The sequence below is a fragment of the Schistocerca piceifrons genome, chromosome 2, assembly GCF_021461385.2.
Source record: "Schistocerca piceifrons isolate TAMUIC-IGC-003096 chromosome 2, iqSchPice1.1, whole genome shotgun sequence".
Lineage (NCBI taxonomy): Eukaryota > Metazoa > Arthropoda > Insecta > Orthoptera > Acrididae > Schistocerca > Schistocerca piceifrons.
In genome coordinates this window covers 1,098,795,242-1,098,809,797 of record NC_060139.1, presented here as the reverse complement: position 1 = coordinate 1,098,809,797, position 14,556 = coordinate 1,098,795,242, and the positions used below count along the sequence as shown (strand labels likewise).

General features: G+C 38.1%; 1 protein-coding gene across 1 annotated transcript in view; it reads right to left on the bottom strand.

Annotated features, from left to right (window-relative positions):
• Positions 1-14,556, bottom strand: part of LOC124776158 (dynein axonemal heavy chain 3) — a 1,197,897-nt gene that overhangs the window by 450,075 nt on the left and 733,266 nt on the right. The gene's annotated exons all lie outside the window — the stretch shown is intronic.

The following is a 14,556-nucleotide window of genomic DNA, read 5'->3' as shown; positions in this document are numbered from 1 at the left end:
TTAGAGCCCACAACTTGACCTCAGTAATTAACTTTCCAACAATGGTGGATAAACACAGTAGGACCCTTACTGATAATGTGTTCTTTGATAAAGCTCAAAATAGAGAGAATAATCATCAGAACATGCATCAACAAATTGTACCAGAAATCTGGACACTGGAGAGTAGCTACAAATGAAATAGTCTACAAGGAAAAATAACCGGTAATGAGTACAATCAGGATGAAACACATTTCATTTTTTGGACATCTAATCAGATCACCAGAAAACAGGATCATCAGGTGAATAATAGAAAAATTGTGGAATTGGAAGTGCAACATTAAGTGGATTACAGAAATCAAGGATGATATGGATGAGCTACAGGTTACACTGGCAGACCTAAGAAGCAAAACTGAAAAAATCAGGAAACTCACAGACAAACAAACCAGACTGCAAACGAGAATCAGCAAACAGACATTAGGAAGGGTGATTTCCGATGAAGAAAGAGCAAGGATGAGCTGCAAGAGAATGAAGAAGTACTGGGCTGACAGGAAACTGAAAAATTCTTTGTATAAAGTTGGCAAGAGTGGTCCAATGAAAGCCATAAAATGTAAATAAATAAATAAAAAGGTCAAAGCAAGAAAATAAATGTTTACCCAGTAAAAAATGCTCTCTCTGATTATGATGCACAATCAGTTAGGATAAATAACATAGCACCTTTCAGTATGCATAATCCTCAATGAAAATCAGTTAGAATAATTAATGAGACCAGAACAAACGTTTTTAAGAACAGTTTACAGGAGATGTGATGGGATGTAATTTATAATGAACGAAATGCTAACATTCAATGATAAATTCATATCATTATTTGAAAAAAGCTTCCTCGATAAGCTAATGAGAAAGAATACCAAACAGCCATGCAAAAACTCATGGGTCACTAAAGGAATTAAAATATCTTGGAAAAGGAACAGGGAAATAAATATTTTGGCATTAACAAATAGGGATCCTGCAGTAGTTGTGCACTACAAAAACTATTCAAAAATACTAAGAAAGGTTATTAAAAATTCAAGGAACATGCACATAATGTCAGAAATCAGTACATCCAACAACACACTTAAGGCTATATGGAACATAGTGAACGAGAGACAGGATAACCAGCCAGAGAACAAGACAGCACTACTGAACTGGATGGAAGGTCTATAAATAATGAGTCACAGGTAGCAAATGAATTTAATAATCATTTCTTAAGTGTTGTAGAAAGCATAAGGTCAAACAATTCAAGAGCAAAATCATATTAGTATGTTAAAAATGTAAAATTCAATTGTATGAATGTATCATCAATTTATCCCTCTGAAATTACAAAAATTATACATTCTCTCAAAAATAAAACTTCACCCTGTTTTGATGGTATTTCCAATAGAGTACTAAAAATTTGTTCCCATATAATAAGTCCAGTCTTGTGTGAAATCTGTAATGCATCACCAACTCAACGCATTTTTCCAGAGAGACTCAAATAAATCATTGTTAAAGCCCTCTTTAAGAGAGGTGATAAGAGAGACGTCAATAACCATGAATCTGTTGCAATGCTGACATAATTTTCCAAAATTTTTGAGATGGTGATGTATTCTAGAATAGCAACAATATTATCCTTAGAAGATCACAGTTTGGGTTTCTGAAGGGTCGCTCTACTGAGAATGCCATTTACATGTTCTCTCACCAGGTTTTATAAGCATTAAACAATAAATAATTTTCTGCAAGTTCTCTAAGGCATTTCACTGTGTGAATTGACATTTTATGGGATTCATGGTACATGCATAATGCATAATGTCTTATCTAATGAAAAGAATGCAAAAAGCTGTACTTAGTAATTTAAGCAATGTAGTCCAGGGACATACAACTGACTGAGGAGAAACAACATATGGGCTTCCCCAAGGTTCAATCTTATGTCCACTACTGCTCCTCATATATTTAATTGATCTTCCATCTAGTATACAATAAGCAGAATTAGTTCTTTTTATAGGTGGCACTAGTATTGTCATCAATCCAAGCATACATACAGAAACAATTTAAGCATACATTCAAAAACAACAGAAATGGTAAACAGAGTTCTTAAAAGTATCATTGACTGTTTTTCTGTGCATGGTCTCGCCCTCAATTTTAAAAAGACCCAACATATTCAGTTCTCTGCATCTAGGGGCACTACATCAATGATAAATGCAACATATGGTGAGTAAATAATAAGTAGGGTGAAACTTCAAAATTCTTAGTGGTCCATATTGATGAGAATTACACTGAAAAAAATGATAATACACTTTGGAACTCTTAAAAAAACTTAGTTCAGCCTCATTTGCACTTATTATCATTGCAAATCTTGCGGAGAGACAAATCATTAAGTTGACATATTTTGCATATTTCCATTTATTTATTTTTGTCCATATGACAAAAAGTTTTCAGACATTCTCAGGAAAATTTAGCTTACATTACACATATACAGTAAAATATTTACATTTCTTCATAACATCATATGGATCAAATACATGTATGTACACACTAGTTTTCAAAAGGGCACTACAAGTAGGTTCCTTTATAGTGTAACACAATTTAGCTTATATTTATAATAGTACAGTACACATAATACAGTGTATAATTGTATTCTTTCATACCACTGACAGATTGGAGACATTGTCTATATGCACTGCTTTCCAAGATGGCATGACAACTTAAAGTCCTCTATAGAGTAACAACACTTCTCTATTAATAATTGCTTCAGTCTACTCTTTAGCATATTTAGATTTGCTTTCTTGAGTTCACAGGGTATTGCATTGTAGAAAATTGCCCCACCCCCATATCTCAATACCATACTGAAGGTGTGGATGAATCAACCCAAAATATATTTGGCTTAAAGTATCATGGTTCAAGAAGGCTTAGACCCGTTTCAGTAGATACACATTTCTACTGATTTTCTTGAAAATATTATCTACATGTTCTTTCCATGATAAGTGTTTATCAACAATGATGCCCAAAAATGTATGTGAATTTGCATATGCAAGACCCAATGGGAATGTAAATACAGTATCAGTTATGGCATCATTATAACTGAGGACGAACTTCATTGTTACCATTTTGTCTTTATTTACAAGAAGCTTGTTTGCTGTAAGGTATGTGGACAGAGTATTGAAACTGATCTCGGTACTGTTAGCTGCAGACTGCATATCACTGCCACAGCTGATGAAGGATATGGCATCAACATAGCTTACAACCATGCAATTTTTAGGGTTCAAATAAATTATTTACATATACAAGGAACAGAAAAGGCCCTAGTATGCTTCCTTGAGGCAAGCCACATTGAAGTGTCCTGAAGGTTGATTTGGTTGTTAGGAGCTGCTCATTATTTTGATAAGTTAGCTTTACACACTGTTTCCTGTCTTTCAAATAGGAGGTAAGTAGTTTCAAGGCTAGTCGTCTCAACCTGTACTCTTCTAGCTTACACAGAAGAATGGTATGATTCACAGTATCAAAGGCTTTATTCATATCTAGGAAAGTGCCTATTACCTCAGTAATATCACATGGAATAATGTTCTGGGGTAACTGATCTTTAAGAAAGTAAGTCTTCATTGCACAAAAATGTGCTATAAGAATAATATGTGGCGCTCACTCATGATCATCCTGTAGACATCTGTTTAAGGAGTTGGGCATTCTGACTACTGCTTCACAGTGTATTTATTCTGTCATGGTGTTTGTTGTAAATAATCCACCACAGTTCAAAAGGAACAATGGTGTACATAATTACAATACCAGAAGAAAAATGACATTCATTACTCCATGTTAAGGTTGTCTTTAGTACAAAAAGGGATGCAAAATGCTGCAAGAAAATTTTTGTGATCACTTGCCCAGTGATATAAAATGTCTGAAAGCAAATTTGGTAACAAACTGAGAAAGTTTCTTCTTCTATTTCATAGAAAAATCTCTATTACTGTAACGTGTAAAAGGTGGTCGGTAGGAATTACTAACTCACATCTGTAAATCTTTTTTTCCCCCTTTTTGGAAATATAAATGTTCAGAACGTTACCATTATGTACCAATCAATTCGTGATATGAATGTAAAATCACTTGTTCCACATCATTCACCATACAGTACACTCCATGGAACATGTAGCTAACTATTTTCTCACAGAGCCACTAATTGATTCTGCAATCCAATACAAACCGAATGGATCTCAGCTGTTGGCAGTACAAAAAGAAGATGAAGATCACAGGAAAAACAATTACAGTACTTGAAATATTCAAATAATAGATTAATGATAATTTAAAAGAAACATGATTTTGTATAGAGATTTTATGAGTTCACAAGTGTTTTCTTTTCTTCTTCTACTTCTTCTTCTTATTGTTATTATTATTGTCATCATCATCATCATCTGTTCAGTTCTTTCATTCTTCGTGTATACTAAAATCAGTCATGAAGATGTTGCTCAGTGCCATAACACCACATTAAATATTGTGACTTAAAGTGGTGCATAGAAATCTGCACTGAGAAATAATAGTGAATGAAGGACAGATCCATCTATTTGCTACTGCAGAATTATTCTTTTGTTTTAACATCCAAACATCCCAAGTGGGCTCTTTTATTTTATTTTTCTGAGATACATAAAAAACGTATTTAGGTAAGAAAATGTTACATCAGATTTTGTTGTTATATAAATTACATACATGTTTTACCTTTTATTTTACATTGTATGTGTCCTGTGGCTGCCAACTAAACTCAGTCACAGGTCTATAAGCATAAGGAATGTTAGGATATTGTCCGAATGGAATTTTTGTTCAAACTCCAACTTTTAAAATATATATCTCAATAAAAGTTTTGGCATGTGCCCCTTTTTGGCCTTACCATTGCTATATTTGGCTTGTCCAGAGTTGTGGCTGGTGTACAAACGTGTTTTTGTTATTTTTTTGTAGTTGGAATGACCTGCAGACATACATAAAAATTTTGTGAAGCCTCAGTATTGAGAACTATTTGGTGGTGTTATTATTCAAGGATTACGTTTTATATTTTAACAGCATGTATGCTATGCACAACTTTGTACACTATGGTAAGGGGAGGTATGCTACAGATTGGTGCACAAGTATTTAGCGGACAAGTTAACACAGTTCTTATAATTATTTTTTCCCTGAGACATTTAAGTAAACAATAAATAGAAGATTTACTTAACTTGTACATCTCCAAGCGTACAAACTACATTTGCAAATAATGAGCAAGAAATAGTGTCCAGCTAATACAATGACAACAAGGGTGAGGCTGTCTGAACTAATCACAAACAACGGTGGTGTCTGCACAGATTCACGTAACAAAGAAGCTCTGAGTGCAAGTGGGCTGTGTGACTGCCACCGGCCATCCTATACTGTGGCAGCAAGGGGCACTCATGATGTGGGGCTGCTGGAGGTGTGGCGTAGTGGGCATGCACCAAAGGGTCTGCTGAATGCTGCACGACCACTGTATGTGTCTGACGGAATCTCACACTCTGAGACGCGTGTAGGGTGGTATTGATCCATGATACAACAACTTACATATGTTTTCTCCTGCTTATTTTTGAATACTATGTCTCATTATGATGCTGTGGCTTGGACACACGTTTCACTGCACAATTTGGATTTTTGAAGTGTTTTTGATTGTCATTTGTTTCATCTATTTTTATCCAGTGTGTGTGAGTGAGTGTGTGTGTGTGTGTGTGTGTGTGTGTGTGTGTGTGTGTGTGTGTGTGTGCGTGTGCGTGTGTGTGTGTGTTATATTTTTTGTTTCACAGTTCATTTAGAGTACAGAACACGGTTTTGTCACAGAGTACTGGTTGCTCATTGATGATTTTGTGGCCTTGTGTGGCATATTTTTGTTTGTGATACAGGAGATTCCTGTGTTTCAGGATTTGGAGATCTTCTTCTGTGCCACTGGAGATGTTTCTAATGTGGTGGTGTGCAAATGTGGATTGTGTGTTGTCACTTTTCAAAGCTCTAAAATGTTCCAAGTATTTTATCCTGAAATTTCTATGTTTCTGTCTGATGTATGCTAAATCGTAGTCTTTGCAGGTGAGTTGGTATACATCTGCTTTGTTAAATTTATCTGTCATGGCATTGGGTATTTCTAATCTTTTCTGCAGTGTGTTGTTTGTTGTATATGCTACATGTTTATTTTGTTTTCTCGTAATGTTGCCTATTGTGTGTGTTACAATGTTGCCAAATGTCAGTGTGCAATGTTTTCCTGTTGTTGTTGTTTCTTTATCTTGTGTGCTTTGTGTGTTTTCTGTTGTGTTGTTATTATTGGTTTGGGTATGTACAGTGTCATCTGTTTTTCTATTTGATGGTTCAATTTGTCAGCAGTGTTTGTTTTGTAACCATTTGTGTGAAAATCTATCTGAATATATTAAGTTCTTGTGTGTAGCTACCTTGGGATTCTGTTAAATCTGTTTAGGATGCATCTGAGGTTGGTTTGTGAAATTTATTTTTCTGTCTTTTTCACTGGGCTGTATTAATATCTCTGTGTAACTGTAGTATCTGGTCATGTGTTTCATCAAACAAGCAAATTATGTCATCAACGTAGCAGGAACAATATACTAATTTGTACTGTTTTGGTTTTCTTATTTTTCCCAAGGTTTTGGTTAAGGTCACTTTTGAGTGATCTTATGCGGAGTCCTTCCTGTTGGAAGTAGAGCTCATCTTTAAATTTGAAACAATTTTTTCCTGTTATCACATTCAAAATGGTTGAGACTTCTTGTGTCTACGTTTGTGGGATAATGTTTGTCTGTCTTAGCTGTTTTTCAACTATTTTGATTGTTTCTTCAGTAGATATGTTGGTGTACACTGATGTGATGTCAAATGAGAATAATGTAGATGTGTTGGGTATATTCATATACTATTGTTGTTGATTAGGTCACTGGTGGTTTTTAAGTTTTTGTTGTTTGTATGAATACAGTGTTTTTTTATAACCGTATGCATACACTGGTGCAATTCTGAAATCTATCAAATGTCTGACCACAACGTCGGGCTTCTGAAGTTTTTCTAAACAAATGAGCGTGTGTACCCTGGGGTTCTTTTGTGTTGTTCTTTTTATCTGACTTCATGAGAGGGAGTACTCTATGCTTTTAATAGTTTTTGTATTTCTCTTTGGAATCTTTGGGTGGGGTCACTCTTTAGATTTTTTAATTTGGTTTCTTTCACGAACGTTAGTGTTTTCTCGGTGTAGTCCCTTTCATACATTATGACCAATGTTCTTCCTTTGTCTACTCTTTTGACCATTACGTTGTGTCCCTTCAGTTCTCTGTGTATGTCTTTGGATGGTTTACTTCTCTGTGGTTATTTTGTTATCACTGATAGCATTTTTGTTCTTGCTGAAAATTTGTTTGGTTTCTTCTGTTGTCAGTTCTCTGGTAAGCCCTACATTGAAATTTGCTGTATCTTCCTTTCCTCCTACTATATTACATACTAGCCTTTTAACCACTGTTTCCCCTAGAAATGCATTCGACACATATATTAAACACAGCTCCTCCTACCCCTCCCTGTGTCTGCCTCTTCCTCCTATATATCCACAAGACCCTCCCACCTTTACATATCTATTTCCTTCTTGCACTCCCTCTGTCTCTAAACTCCTCCTCCCTCCCTTTGTCCATTTCCTCCACCACCTCTATCTGACCATATCCTCCTCCTCCTCCCTCTGCTCATATCCTCCTCCACCTCTCTACTTCAATCTCCACCTCCCATTCTTCCTCTTCCACCTGTCCACTACCCCTCTACGCCTCCTGTCTGTCCCCTGCATCTCCTCCTCCTGCCTTTCTCTGTCTATTTTCTCCTCCCCTTGCTCTGTCTCTCCCCTTCTCTATCCACCTCAACCTGTCCCCTGCTAGCCTCATGGCGATACATAGCCCCTGTAATACAGTTTAATAAAGCAGGCTGATACTACTCCCACAACACACTAGTCATGCAGGGCAAGACACATATCAGGGGCTTGAAAAAACATTTGCCCCTGATGTACAGGCTACCACACAAAGCAGGCTAATAAAGCAGGCCGATACTACTCTAACACGAGAAGCCTGTCATGCATAACAGCCTATATGTTGAGGCTGGTAAAACCATTTCCTGACACTGACATGTAGGCTGCACAGCAAAGCAGCTTGATTTGGCAGGCTGATACTGTTACGACACAACATACCTCTCACACGTGGCAGCCTATACACTAGGACAAGAAAAAAAACAGCATGTTTTTGTCTGTATCTCCCCTCCAACTAGAACTAGGAGGCTATAAACCCCACAGTGCTGATACTCGTGAGGCCTGCTGTTTCTGTGCCAACTTAGGTTTATGCTGATCCAGGCGTTTGTGAGGAGATCCTGGATATACACACATACACTCTGCTTTATATACATACACTTAAAAAAAAGGAGGCACCGTGAAGGAATTATCTGAATCGGACATAAATTGGTAGATGTGATGTACGTGTACAGTCAAACAAACAATTACAGTTTCAGAAAAATTTGATGATTTATTTAAGAGAGAGAGTTCCACAAACTGAGCTAGTCAATAATGAATCAATTCAACCCCAGTCTTTATGCAAGCAGCTATTCAGCTTGGCACTGATTGTAGACTTGTTGAATGATCTCCTGAGGGATATAACAAAAAATTCTGTCCAACTGGCTCATCTGTACAAATGGATTGTCAAAATCCTGAGATAGTTGGCCTGGAATCTCATTGATTGGAGTAGAATTGTCTTCAGTGATGGGTCCCACTTTGAACTGAGCCCCAATGACCACCAACGACATGTCTAGATATGCCCTGAACAGTGGTGAGATACCAACCTGTCACCCACCGTACAGCCTGACAACTGGGAGTGATTGCCTGGGCTACCACTTCTTTTCATAGGAAGACCTCTTCGGTTGTCATCTGTGGCACCATTACAGCACGGCAGTACCTCAATGATATTCTGTGCCACATTTTGTTGCCCTTCGTGACAACCATTCTGACCTTATATTTCAGCAAGATAACAAATGGGCGCACATGGCAACAGTACTGTCTATGCCTGTGAAACCCTAACTTGGCCAGCAAGGTCACTGGCTCTCTCTCCAACTGAGCGTGTTTGGAGCAATACAGGCAGGGACCTCCAACCAGCTCAGGATTTTGATGACCTAACATGACAATTGGACATAATTTGGTATATCTCTCAGGACATCGAACAATTCTTATCAATGAATGTCAAGCTGAGTAACTTCATGCCAGACTTGGACCAATGTGTTACTGACGTGCTCAATTTGTGAAGTTCTTTCTCTCGGATAAATCATCCAATTTTACTGAAATTGTAATCATTTGTTTGTCTCTACATGTACGTAACATTTATCTATTTGCATCCCATTTGGATAATTCCTTCATGGTACATCTACAGCAGTGGAAAAATGATCCTATCAGAGCACAAAAACAGTGAACATACCCCCTTTACTGCTAGACTGTCTGAAAAGTGGGGTACCAGCTGCCTCAGTCTACCTTCTTCAATACCTCTAAAATTTTTTAAAAAAATATTGGCACATGGACATATTAGTGTTCTTTTTCACGTGCAACTCACCTCTCACTCCCACAAGCTGCCCTAACTGTAGCTTGCTCACACCTGCTAGTCCATTGCTGTGTAAGTCTCTCATGTCTATCTACTCCAATTTGCGCACTCTCACTCACTCATTCAGCCCAATTCGCTGTCATTGTCTCTTTGTTGCTCTCCAACTGGCACTGTCTCCTGTCTTACAACCACAGTAACATTTATTCTGTTCTACTACTACTACTACTGTCTCATCTCACAGTTGCTGTCACTGTTTCCCTCTTGTTCTCTCTTACAGCTACTGTCTCATTCATTAGTTCCCAATGGTGCTGTCTTTTGTCACTTTCACTACCTCTCACTTCCTAATTGCCACTGTCATACCCTTTCACTGGCTCAAACACACATCCACTTTTTCCTTCTCTTTATTCCTCTTCCACTTCACTCTTATAACAGCACTGTTCTCTCACAGTCTATTATGTTCCAGTGACACTGTGTCCCTCTCTTTCCCTCACCCTGCCATTGTCTCCTTTGCTCTTTCTATACCACAACTACTGTCTATAATCCTCCAGTATTTATTATTTCACTGTCTCTATCCTGCTGTCACTCTCTCCTCTCTCAGAACAAAAATGTGCAAACATCTTCATGTGCCAATATTTTTGCGAAAAATTTTAAAGGTACTGAGAACGGTAGATTGAGTCAGTCAGTTCCCCCCTTTTCAGTAAGAGTCTATTAATAAAAAGGAGCATATTCGCTTTTTTAGTGCTCAAATAAAAGCCTTTTTTCCACTGGTTCCATTCTTCTTCCTGACACAGCAGGGCATGAAACTCATATGAAGAGAACTTGATTGGTCAGTAAAATTTTGATAGTTTACTTATGTAGAATTAAAATACTACTAACACAAAACTAATGTTACACCTCATACTGGATTTTATACCCACAAAAATTTTGCGTGTGCTTCAGTTCTACAACATGGAGTTCCCACAATTCATCAAATGATAACGGAGACACCTTACACCATATTTCTCTGTGCTACGTCACTCTGCTATGCTTTTGCTCAGGTAGAGTACATCCTAACCTCTATATCTTGGAAACGGATAAAAATATATAGAAAAATTTTACGGCTGTTCAAGTTTGGCATCTTAGGAATATATCACAATAATTTCAGCCATTTCAAACAATGGAAACATCCAGGATGCAATGTAACAATATTATGAGAAGGAAAGTTTCTACTCACCATATAGTAGAGATGCTGAGTTGCAGATGGGCACAACAAAAAACTATGACAATTACAGCTTTCAGCCATTAAGGCCTTTGTCAACAATAGACAGACATACGCATGCACACACACACTCACGCAAATGCAATTCACGGACACAACTGCAGTCTCAGGCAACTGAAACCACACTACACTAAGTGTTGCTATATGGTGAGCAGCAATTTTCCTTCTCATACTATTGTTAACCTTCCATTAGGCACAGATGTTGAAACTGATACACATTGACCTACACAGGGAGAAACAATCACCACTATAAAATAAGGGAAATCAGAGCTCGTATGGAAAGACATAGATGTTCATTCTTTCCACGCACTATACAAGACTGGAATAATAGAGAATTATTAAGGTGATTCGATGAACCCTCTGCCAGGCAATTAAATGTGATTTGCAGAGTATCCACATAGATGTGGATGTAGATGCTGTAAATTATTTGTCAGCAATTGGCAGCACTGGCGCCTTCTTGCTAGTAGCTTCCCTTCTCCGAACGCTTTCCAATGTTGTGTGCCTCAGTGTCAATGCAACTGCTCTGTTGTCGAGATATTTTCTGATTGCTCAGTTTGATACACTACGTCAATTCCCATTACATTTCAACATGTAATTTCTTTGATTATCAACATAACTTAGTAAGTAGCAGAAAGCTAATTTAGAATGTAAAATGCACTTTATTATTTTTGGAGTGTTAGTTGTCTTTTACAGTTGTCTGAATATCAAGTATCAAATTGATACACCGCACCTGATTGCAATTTTTACAGGAATTTTATGATTTTAGGTGGGATATACTTCATGATGGCAGGCTACAGTAAGAGATATAACTTCCTCGACCCAAATCATATTGCAGAAATCCAGAAGATGCTATATGAAGAGGATAATAACGGATTTCAAGAGGATTTTGAAGAAGAAGTGAACAGATCGTGGTGACGTAGTTGAAGTCCGACTGGAAGATTCAGAAACAGAGGAAGATGACAATGCAGATGACGAGGAAGTACTTGAGGAAAACACCCATTACTATATCGGAAGGGATAAAGAGACAAAATGGGTAAGGTTCCACCATCGCAGAGAGTATGATTCAGGGCTCTCAATATTATTCGGAAGTTATCTGGAACTATAGGTGCTGCAAAAGCAGTGAGAATGCCTTTGGAATGCTGGAATTGCCTCATAGATGATGAAATTTTGTCTATTAGAGTTTTGTGTACAAATCAGTATATTGAGAGTGTTAAAGCTTCATTCCAGCATGAGAGAGACATAAAACAAATAGACATTATTGAAATGAAAACCTTCATCAGACTCTTATTTTTAGCTGAAGTAAACAAAGCTAACAGACAAAGCTTAGAGGATTTCTGGGGAACTGATGAGGATAGCACTGAGAAATTTTAACTCGTAATGAATATAAAACATTTCAAATTCATTATGTGGTGTCTTAGATTTGACAACGTGCAACTTTCAATGAAAGGAGACAATGAGACAAGATAACAGGGACTCGGGAAATATTTTCTACATTTGTACAGGACTGCCAGCAATCCTATACCTATTTCATGGAAGGAGCAGTTTTCGCCAATATATACCTATCAAATCAAACAAATAAGGGAATAAGATATAAGCCCTTGTGGATTTCCAAATATTTTACCTGTGTAACTTGGAAATATACGCTGGGTTGCAATCAGAAGAATTATATCACGTAAGCAATAAACCTTCCGATGTTGTTCTGTGACTATGTGAACCTATTTATCAGTCAGGTCGAAATGTGACCGCAGACAACTGGTTTACTAGTATTGATTCCATAGAAGAGTTACAAAGTGTAGTGTTGCGGAATAGTAAAGAGTTGGAAACATGGAATATTGTCAAAGTTTCGTTGCCTATGCCGAGAGCCAGAGGCAGTAGGTTAACCAAGAGGTAAGAGGATTGCACACGAATCGGAATGTGTCGTCACGCAGGTGCGCTGGCCTGGTTACACACAACAGGGGAGTGAGAATTGCTTAGCATGCGGGTTTGTGTTAGATGGAGACTTTCGTAGAGTGTAAGACAGAGGTATAGCGTCAGCTGTACTGCATTTCATAACTTCATTTAAGTCTGCCATAACAACACGTAACTCTGTCACAAGAACACCCAAGGGGCGAGTACGACAGATAAATCAGCAGTGTAAGTGGAATGAATGCGTTCATTACAAAAGAGCATGACGTCTGAATGTCGCTCGTGCTACCTTTAAATACGCCAGCTTTGATAGCAACAAGGCACTCACAGTTAGACTTGCAGTTAGATGTATACTGGGACGCTGCGTACCGCTCAGCTCGGTGATCGGCATGTTAATCTTTATTAAGGAGATGTTGCAGTAAGGGTGGCCCATCCAGCAACAGATGTGAGGAGACAGTACCAGCTCTGGTCCTCTCTGCTGCCACTGTCAATCATCAACCCAAGATTAGCAGACATCGCGGCAGACTCGCTTGTCGCCAATGCTGACAACATCAATGAGCTGTCATCGAGATCATGCGGGGTCTAGGCCTTGTGCATCCAGCCTCACAACTGGGTGAGCCGACGACGCTGGGGGACTGCAGCCCATTCCGCCCATCCACCATGGACGAGCCACCAGGAGGAGCAGGGAAGAAGACGGGGTGGGATAGCATACGCTCCACACTACGAGAACGTACAGCGGCCTGCAGTCCGCCGCTGAGCCGGCCGGCCAGCTCGGCGCCGGCAGCCACACGTGGCCAAAGTATGGACATTCCACCACTACGTCACAGCACATGGCGCTGCGCTAGCAAGAGTGGAGATAAACTAAAGCCATTATTTCTAACATTTTATAATAACACCCAAAGGTGGAGTCAATACTATGGATTAGTTGACCTCTTTGAACAATGTTGCAAGAAACGTGTGCCACTGGTCCATGGCTATATTTTTTGCAGTGATCAATATGAGTGGAATCAATGCACAAATAATCTATTGTGGCAACAATGAGTATTGTATCAGAAGGAAAGGATTTCTGAAACAACTATCTCACTTGGTTCAAAGAAGTTTGGACACCACATGAGTTCACAGGGATCTTCAGGGATCCTCAACTGATGTTACAACATTTTGGGCCAACATATGAAGATGAAGCAGAAGATGAAAGCGTAAAAGGAGAAAAACCAACTGCAAACAAGAGAAAAAGGTGTAATACCTGCACAGTAAAGAAAAGACTGACAAAATGTTATTGCAAAATGTGTCACAAGCCAAACTTTTGATGCAAATTGAACCTTTTTGTTCTGACGGTGGTAAAATTCCTCATATGTTTCAGCAGTCCAAAAGTGGCGATGAAACAACTGAAAAAGTAATGTTACCATTGCTATTGTGCTATAATATCATCTTTGCCTTTCTGTAAAGATATTTGTTATTTATGAGTTTAATTAGTGAAATGTAATAAAGAAGCAAGTGGAAAAAAAAGGGCGATGTTATCATTTGTTACCAGTGATGAAAGGAAATCTAAATGAAAAATATTTCTATTGCGGTTGTGCTCTTATGTCTTCTTTGTCTTTGTTTAAAGATATTTTTAATTTATTGTGTGTTTTGTTAATGAAATGTAATAAATAATCACGTAAATAAGCAATATGATCAATTTGATACACTGCACGCGATCTCGTTGTGAAAAACATTACGCTCAACACGAGGTTAACTTCAGCCATTTGTTGTGCATAGCCACCCTCGAATCTTTGGCTGTGTTTTGGCTTGATCATGACGGCAAAAACATAATAAAGAAAAACAATTTTGGGGGGCTTT